Source organism: Hibiscus syriacus, unplaced genomic scaffold (genome assembly GCF_006381635.1).
Source record: "Hibiscus syriacus cultivar Baekdansim isolate YM2019G1 unplaced genomic scaffold, ASM638163v2 tig00112926_pilon, whole genome shotgun sequence".
NCBI classification, from domain to species: Eukaryota; Viridiplantae; Streptophyta; class Magnoliopsida; order Malvales; family Malvaceae; genus Hibiscus; species Hibiscus syriacus.
The window spans coordinates 188,333-198,344 of NW_024063421.1; positions in this window are offsets into that span (position 1 = coordinate 188,333).

Consider the following 10,012-nt stretch of genomic DNA (forward strand, 5'->3'; position numbering starts at 1 on the left):
ATTTATTTATTAAATGAGTAAATATAAGTAAGATTTTATGTTCGTTTAATTAAATAAACGAACATGAACATAGGTCTCGTTCGTTCATTTACGTTCGGTTATGTTCGTTCAGTTATGTTAGTTTATGTTCGTTCGGTTATGTTTGTTTATGTTCATTCATTTATGTTTAACTCAATCTTCTTAAATCAATTTTGATGACTAATTTGTAAGTATTTTAAAAATATTAATTAATCTGATATTCTGATAACTAACTCCATAATTAATCTAATTTTATCCCCAACAATATTAGCATGGTCTAGTTCTTTTTTAACGATACATAAGTTGCATACCTAGCACCGTCAACATCCACTACGCCGGAACCCTATGTGACTGCGCCACCAATTGGTTATCCGAAGAGCAAAGAAGAGTCCCAGAAATCGGTTGTTTTCGAAACCAAGTCCAAAGGTGATAGATTCCGGAAGGGATGTTAAGTATTAAGCACCGTTTCTTCTAGTCAAATAATCTTATTTTCTTTCATTTATAATGGAGTATTCGAATTTACAAATAAATAGTGATCAACCAGCAACTCAAGTCAGCTTACTTTGAACTCAAGAACCTAATAATGGAAAGGCCTTATTCCAAAGGTTGAGAAATTCTTTAACGCGTTTCATCAAACAAATTTTGTGCGCCATCCGGATATGGAAGTTTAGCCAACCTACTTCTCTCATCTCCTAATTTTTAACTTCTACATAACACGAAACTAATGACATGTTTGTTTGATCCCCAAGGATTAAGGTCGGCAATCACATGAAACACAATCTGTGTTCATCTTGATTGTTGTTGAAGGAGATAGGAAGAAAGAAAGTGGAGGAACGTTATGCAATCCCACATCAGTAGTAAACAAGCAGCTCGGGGTTGGTAACTTATATAAAAGAAGATGGGGGAAAATAGGTTTAAGCATCTTTGCGCTTGGGCAATGTCATGCTTGAATCGAGCTCAGAATCGAGCTTGAATCGAGCTCATAATCGATCTTGAATCGAGCTCAGAATCGATCTTGAATCGAGCTGAGAATCGAGCTTCAATTGAGCTCGAGTCTCGAGTTTTAATCGAGCTCTTAATTTTTTTTTTAGTTCGAGCCTTTTTGAGTTCGAGTTGAGTTTTAATATTATATTTCGAGTTCGAGTCGAACTTGATAATTTTAAGTTCGCGAGTTTTCGAGTCGAGTCGAGCTGACTTTGAAAGTTTTAGAGTTCGAGTCGAGCTCAGCAATACTCGAGCTCGACTCGGCTTGTTTACACCCCTAGGTAGGGTCTCCAACGTTTATGTTCGTGTTCATTTATGTTCGTGTTCGTTTATGTTCGTGCGCGTTTATGTTCATTTATTTATTAAATGAACGAACATGAACATACCTCCGTTCGTGTACGTTCAGGTCGTTTACGGGCATAGGGTCAAGCGATTTTTTTTCTTCTTTCTTCTTCATGAACTACTTCTCTTTCTCACGTGCAGCTCCACCTCAGTTCTCTACCGTCATATCGATGGCTTAGCTTTGTATCAACGGTTCGAAGTATTCTTAGAAAATATAGTGGTGAGAATAGGATTGATGGATGGAAATAGCAAAAGTGTTTTTACCGGAATATCATATTTAGACTTAATAATTATATGTTACGGATATTCTCTTCAAATATTATTAATCTAGTATTCTTTTTGATATGATGATAATAAAATGAGGATCGACATTCGTGATTTCACAAAATTCTATTCGAACAGACGTTACGTAAGGAGTAGGCACACCATTATAATTTAAATATATATATATATATATAATCTATCTTATTATTAAATGATTATTGAATTTATTTTGTTTAAATGCTTTTTAAATGGCATGTGTTTGAATCCCCTTAGCTACTTTCAACTCTTTTTAATGTTAACCACTCTGTCTAAGTAGAATCTTATAATTAGGTAGCCATAAATGTGGTGTTTTTCTAAAAAAGTCATCGATGATCGGTATATTTACTGATCTAACACCGATCAGATTATATTTTTTGATCTAACACCCGTAGTAGTAAAGTGCCCCCTGAACCGCGTTATACGCTGATTTGGCGCCACGTGGGTATAGCGCGCCTCCTGATCCGCGCTATACCTAGTTATCTGACACGTGGGGTATAGCGCGGTGCAGGGCGCACGCTATACCCCTAAATACCCGCCCCTCCACATCCAAATCCTCCCTATAAATACCCCCATCCTCAATCACTTTTATCCCACCAAATTCTCTCAAATTCTCTCAAATACTCTCTCTTTTTAAGGTATATTTTATAATATTTTTAATATTATGTATTTAATTTATTTAAGTATTTTACTTTATTTAATATTTTACTAATATAATTCTTTTGCAGATATATAATGGAAGGCATTCTATTTCGCTCGGATGGAAATCATATATCTCTACACTTTACTGATACGGTAACATTTTAATGTTTTAATTTAATTTAAATTATTAGTAATAATTAGTTGATTTATTTAATGCATGATTATTAGATTAAGAATTAAATATCTCGACACTTTGCTGATACAGTAACATTTTAACGTTTTAATTTAATTTAAATTATTAGTAATAATTAGTTGATTTATTTAATGCATGATTATTAGATTAAGAATTAATTTTTGTAATTATTTATTTTTAGGAGAATGACCGTGTATTATATCCTTTTATTAGGAATCTTAAGTTAGTGATACCCAGCCGTGTCTTGCCATGTTTAGTAGAGGCTGGATTCGGTTACATAGGTATATATCAGGGTCACTGTAAGATAGAGTCATACCTGATTTATGCCTTAGTAGAGCGGTGGAGGCCGGAGACCCACACATTCCATCTTCCGTGCGGAGAGTGCACGATCACGCTTGAGGATGTTTCTATGCACCTGGGGCTTCCGGTGGATGGAGATATGATATCGGGGATAGCTTCCGGTTCTTGGACTACTTTGTGTCGAGATAGTCTAGGACGTGTCCCGGAAAATTTTATCGGAGGTAGGATACCGTTAAATTGGTTATATGCCAATTTTCGGGAGTTGAGCGCAGACGCCTCTAAGGATGAGGTTAAGATGTATGCATGGGCATGCATACTACAGCTGATAGGAGGGTTGTTGATGCCGGACAAATCGCGCAACCTAGTTCACTACATGTGGTTGCGACATCTTAGCGACTTTCGTCTCGCCGGATCATTCAGTTGGGGCTTAACAGTTTTGGCTTTGCTGTACATGGAGATGTGTGGAGCCACTGACTACAGGCGTAATGCTATCAGCGGATGTCTCCTACTGCTGCAGTCTTGGGCATGGTATCGATTGCCCTTTTTATGTCCCGTTGTGAAGAACTCATTCGTATTTCCACTACTTTTGAGGTAATTATAAAACTGATTTTGTATATTAATAATTTTATACAACGTATAATAAATTTTTTTCCTTTAATAGGTGGTCTACTGATAGGAAAAATCATCATGAGCTACCTGATGATTTAGAAAAAATTAGAGTGCTAATCGATCAGAATACTGACACACATGTATGAATTTTAATGTTTAAAAATCGATTTTAGATTATAGTTATATAATTAGATTATTATTTTGATAAAAATTATATATTATTTGTTTTAGTTTGAATGGGTGTCATATTCTACTGATGATGTGAGGGCGGTAATCCCACCTGAGTTGAGGGGTCCATTAGATGTTTGGATGGTGATGGTCCCTCTGATCTGTTATGCGACCGTCGAGTGGCACTCCACTGATCGCGTGCTCCGGCAGTTTGGTTGTTTTCAACCAATTCCAGAAGCAACTCGCAATATGGACGAGTTGCATAGCTTATATAGACGCGGCACGACAGATACAAATTGGTTGGTGAGGCATCATGAGTGGGTTGTGTTGTGGGAGGATCGACATCGGCGCCTTCCACGTAGAGATCCCATTTTTACTGACTTCTTGATGTATGTTGAGGATTATTATGAGTGGTTCAACAGTAACGGGAAACAATTTCTACTTCCCGAGGATGCACGAGGGCAGACCTTTCCACGACGTCGACAGAGACGTTCAACGACACAGCACCATCGTCCCCCGACTCGTGGATGGAAAGCAGGTGCTTCCGGTTCATCCTCAGCTGCACCAACAGGACCTTCATAGCAGCCACCGCAGCCATTTATGATGCCGCCATCGCCTTTCCATTACCAGATGCCGCCGCCTTCACCTGGTTTTATGACCCCGCCGTCACAGATGACCCCTCCTGGAGACTATTATAGGTATATTTTTGTAGATCCGACTTGGGGTTCATATGCTAAATATTTGGCGGGTTCAGCCTCATCACCCATGGCCGCAACACAGACACCTCCTGTACAGTTTTCACACTAAGCGATGTCTGGGTTTTCGCAGGCCGGTGGGATAGTCAGTCATACACCTCTAGGGTCCTTATTCTATGGAGGTGCTTCATCGTCATCAGCTCATCATCAACCTAATGTATCTGCTCAGGACGACGACGACGACGATGGTGATGATGATGACAACGAGGAGTCAGAACCAGTGATACGAAGAAATGCTCCTCGAGACCGACAGCCACCGCCCTGCGGAACACATTCGCGTCGCAGGCATCGATAGATTTTTTTATTATATTTGTATTTACTTTATTTTGTTAAATTAAAAATTTTTATTATTTATCATTTAATACTTACTTTATTTTGTTAAATTTGTTGGACTTTTTTAAATGTATTTCAGTTAATTTTGTTTATTACCATTTAATATCAGTTATTGTAATTTGGTTATCATTTACCATTTAATACTTATTGTAAGTTTGTTGTATTTAAAATTATATTCAAATACCAATTTGGTTAATATTAACTTGAAGTAAATGCAAATTAAAGTACAAGAATTATTATTTGATAAACAAATACATCATTTCCTCATCAATTGTTACTTGATGACAACAGAAGTGGACATGTTTTTCTCGTGTGTCCTGGGTTTCTACAATGCCCATATCTTCTTTCTTGTCTAGATCTTTCTCGAATATCCATATCGCAATGAATTCGATTGGATTTTGGACGACCATACTCCCTCAATAAACTCGGATTTGGTACAATCGGAAGCCAATCTTGAACCTCATCAGGGTCTTTGTCATTACCTATTGGGGGAAACTCAAATTCATATACCTTAAAAACTTCAGATAGTAGGTATACGGGATCCACAAAATGGTTATAGTTTTGACGTGTGTGCGAGCAAGCTGCTATCACATGAGAGCATGGATACTTCAGAGCTTGAAAAAACTCGCAGTCGCACGTTCTGTCCCTTAGATTTACTCTTAACGACACAGCTTCAATCCCTTGAAGAGGTCGCGGCAACTCTGTGACACGAAGCATTTCATGCCTTCTAGAGAAGATTGTTACAGACATTCCATTTGATGTAGTAATTTTTTTCTGTAGATCTGCAACTAATCTAGGGTGATAGACATGACCGCCTTACATCCAGGTTTGAGCTTGTCCCCCGAGCTTCGCAAAAAGCGCCCCAAAACGAAAATATGTAGTTTTTACCAAAGCCGCTACAGGTAAGTGACGTGCACCCTTTAAGGTTGAATTGATTGCCTCAACCAAGTTAGTCGTCATGTGTCCATATCGATATCCACCATCATATACGTTCGTCCACATTTCTTTATCGATGATGCTGATGTAATCGTATCCTTCCTCGTTCTTCGCCCGCAAATCTTGAAACATTGATTCAAACGTTCGAGGAAGTAGTTCGTAACATGATCAAAAAATGTATAACTTACTAACTTGCTTTATTTGCAAAATTAAAATGATCAAAAAATGTATAACTTACTAACTTGCTTTCACTTACCCATGCGCACAATTAATTGTCTCTCATCATTCTTCTTGTACCTTCCATGATAGTTCGCAGCAATGTGTCAGAGACAATTCCTATGTTGGACAAAGGGTGGTTGCCATATTGGACCCAAAGACTCCATTGCTGCTTTGATCCCAACTCCGCGATCTGAAATTACACAGATGTTTTCCCTCGTGATAACATGTGCACGTAAATTTCGAAGGAAAAAAACCCTAGAATATGTATCTTCTCCTTCGAAAAGAGCAAAAGCAACTGGAAGAATGTTGCGATTGCCATCTTGGACAACTGCCAATAATAAAACTTGCTTGTATTTTCCATACAAGAAAGTCTCGTCGATCTGGACCACAGGCTTGCAGTATTTGGCAGCATTAACGCACTGTGGGTAACTCCAAAAAACCCGGTAGAATTTGTATCGATCGCGAAGAACTCGATCATTATGGTATGTATAGAAGGTTTCAAAGTCCACAATTGTCCCAGGATTCAACGTTCGCACCAGCCTAAACCAATCTGGAAGTTCGTTGAAAAATGCATCTCATTCGCCATGAAGTTTGACAATGGCATTTTGTTTTGTCAACCAAGCTTTTTTATAGGAGACATTGTACCCATACTACGATTGTATAGCTGAAATCAACACTGTAACAGCTATATGAAAGCTTGCTTTTACCATGGGCATGATGGCTTGGCATATCACTTTAGAGTCCAAGTTGGGATGATCTTGGTTGACCCCTCCAGCACAACATGTGTGAGGACCGTTGTATACTGTTAGTTCCCATATGTTGTTTTTCCTCTTCATTTTCGATACGCGAACCATCCAATTGCATCCGTTTTCACGTCGGGCATAGTAGCATACATATTTTTCGGTCGTCGATCGGTTAACTCTGGACTGAACAGAATTACGGATATTGTAATTTTTTATAGCCATCATCGCTTCTTCTTTGCTTGAAAACTCCATGCCTAAAGATAACTCACCATTATTTATTGATGAGTAATATCCATAGTCACCGAGATGAGGTATATCCGCAAATTCTGACCCGTACATTGCACCATAATCAGCTTCATACATGTGTGCAGGAGGGTCAGTTTGTGCCATATTTCCTGGCACTTCATCTACATCATCATCATCGGAGTTGAATTGCAGTGATTCTGGGTGAATGAATAGTCCAGTCTCAACACCATCCGCACCAGGCTCACGAAGCGGTTCTTCTGGTGGAGATGATGGTTCCTCCATGCGCTTCACATTTAGGTCGAATAACCTACTACTTGCATGTCTTCCCCTTGAACTAGAAGGCATATCGACATTGAGATCGAAAAAGCTCGCAGTCGAATGCCTCCCTTTTAGCTTAAAGTCATCGTGTCAAATGGAAACTGCATAGATGGTTGCGTCGATGACATCTCCATATGGTCAAAGAAATTTGCAGATGAATATCTTCTCCTTGAACTGAACGCGGTGTTTCTATACGGATTGTTCGTAGACCCACCTCGGTACATATCGTAAGGAGTTGCGGATGAATGTCTCCCCATTATGGCATTAAAATCATTACACATTATTGTAGTCGGGCTGTCAACTTGTTCAATCAGCCCATAGTGGGAGCTTAATGATTGACCCCGAACAGCACGCACTTGATCAAAATATGCATACATCTCAATAGCGACGTCTGAATAATTACTTTGAGCTTCAACCATCATTTGAACATCATCATTGTTCGAAAGTTCAAACGATGTATAAGTTAATGGCAACAATGATGTTGGAAATCTGTACTGCAACGACGACATTCTTTTACTACTTCCAACATGAATCTTCCTCGAAATCTTCGTTATCAGCTCCTCAAGAGTTATGTTTCTCTTGAATGATATTTTAACACACTCATTTGATACGAAAACAACGCCGGTTTCATCTTCTCGAATTTCACCATCATAATAAACAATAGCTGAAAGTCGCGCCATTCTTTGAGTTTGAAAGTACGGAAATATTATATCTGCAAAAAAATAACTAAAACAAACCTGATTAAATAAATTCTATATGAACGAAAATATAACACAATAATATTTTGAGAAAATAACATCAGTGACAAAAAATGCCTTATAATATACGATTTTAACCAACTTTTTTTGGATTTGCCAAAATGACCAACAAAATTGCAATGCGAAATAAAAATCGCAACTCGATCTCCAGAATCGCAAATAAGTTCCCAGAATCGCAACGCGATTATGAAGAATCGCAATGCGATAGTACAAATTCGCATTGCGATTTTCCAGAATCGCAACGCGAATATGAAAATCGCAACGCGAAAATATAAATCGCAACGCGATTTTAACTATCGCAACGAGTATCCGTAAAATCGTAACACGTATCCGTAAATCGCAACGACAATACGTAAAATCACAACGCGTATCCGTAAATCGCAACGAGAATACGTAAATCGCAACGCGTATCTGTAAATCGCAACGAGAATACGTAAATCGTAATGCGTATCCGTAAATCGCAACGACAATACGTAAAATCGCAACGCGATCTCTGGTATCGCAAATCAGTTTCCAGATTCGCAACGCGATTCTGACTATCGCATTGTGATTTCCCAAATTCGCGTTACGATTTTCCTAATTCGCAACGCGAATACGTAAATCGCAACGCGATTACGTAAATCGCAATTCGAATACGTAAATCGCAATACGAATCTGTAAATCGCAACGAGAAATGGATTAGGCTATCTTATGAAACTCTAATGTTACGTGTTGCAAATAAATTGAATTTAGAGCCCCTAAGTGGATTTAGGCTATCTTATCAGAAAAATGGTAAAGTTTATTTGTTAACCGACAATGAAGATGTTGAACGATTCATTGCTTACATTAGTGTTTCAAGTGATGATGTTATATTGTATGTTGTTGAACCTAAAAGTAGTGAAGTTGGGTCAGTAGCTGGTAGTAATCAACTAAGTTTTTCAACCCCAGTTTATGGTGCTCAAAATTTAATGGTTCCACCACAATTTCATCACCAAGCAAATATTGTTTCACCACATTTACAATACCAAACACAATCTCAAAACCCACAACCTTTCCCTAATCCAAATTCCAATCAACTTTCAGCACCAAATTCCGGTTTTCGTATTGACCAGTTATACGATGATGAGCCAACAGAAAAAATTGTGAGTACTAGTCAGTATTCGAAATTTGATCTTGGTCAATACCCGGACTTTGATCTTGGTCAATACTCGGATTTTGATGATTTTTCAGAAGAAGAAACAGACTCTGCATGTAATGACTATCGCAACGAGAGAATCGCATTGCGATTCTCTCGTTACGATAGTCATTTCCGCGTTCAACATAATGCAGATTGAAATCAACAAATCAACTATTACATTTCAATCAATTAAACAAGCACAAATATTATGTACATATCAATTAAACAAATCAACATTTACAAATCATCTTTTACAAATCAATTAAACAATCAAAAAATAATAATGAAATCAACTTTTGCACTCATACATCCATTTCACGCAGCTCACTTCAGGATTAACCTGTAGAAACCAAACATTGAATCAACAACACTTTCTACACATCTAAAACCTACAAACATCAAATTATTGAATTCTAGCTACTTAACCAAACATTTTCAAACCAAAAAGAGTAAATATGTTTAAAAACACTTGCATTTGACTTACAAATTGTTTATGGACACTTTCATAACACGGATGCAAGTAGGCAGCGTCTCGCATATATCTCTCTAGCCATAAAATGCCGAAACCACAAGCCTACTGCACCTCTATCTCTATCGGTGGGAGGTAGAAAATGTGTACTTCCTGTCGTCAAACGCTCTAAGCACATGCATACGAGAGGACCACAATCCCCTCTGGCTTCCTTCATTTGTTGTGGCGCGGTCTCGTCTCTGATAACTGTAACATTGAACTTCTTTGGCTTCTTGTTTCCAGACTTAGTCCAATAATCAATTGCATCCAATAATTTAGCCAAATGAGAGCTCCATACCTTAATCATATCTCTCAAATCAGACAATGATATATAATTTATCATGCTGTCATATACTATTGTCTTTAGGGATGGGAGCTGAAGCTCAACGAGAAGCCAATGAGTACGGTCCAAAACAGGGATAAACACCTGCATCGAAATGTAATAATTCAAATTGCGCACTTATTTATGAACACCTTTAAAATA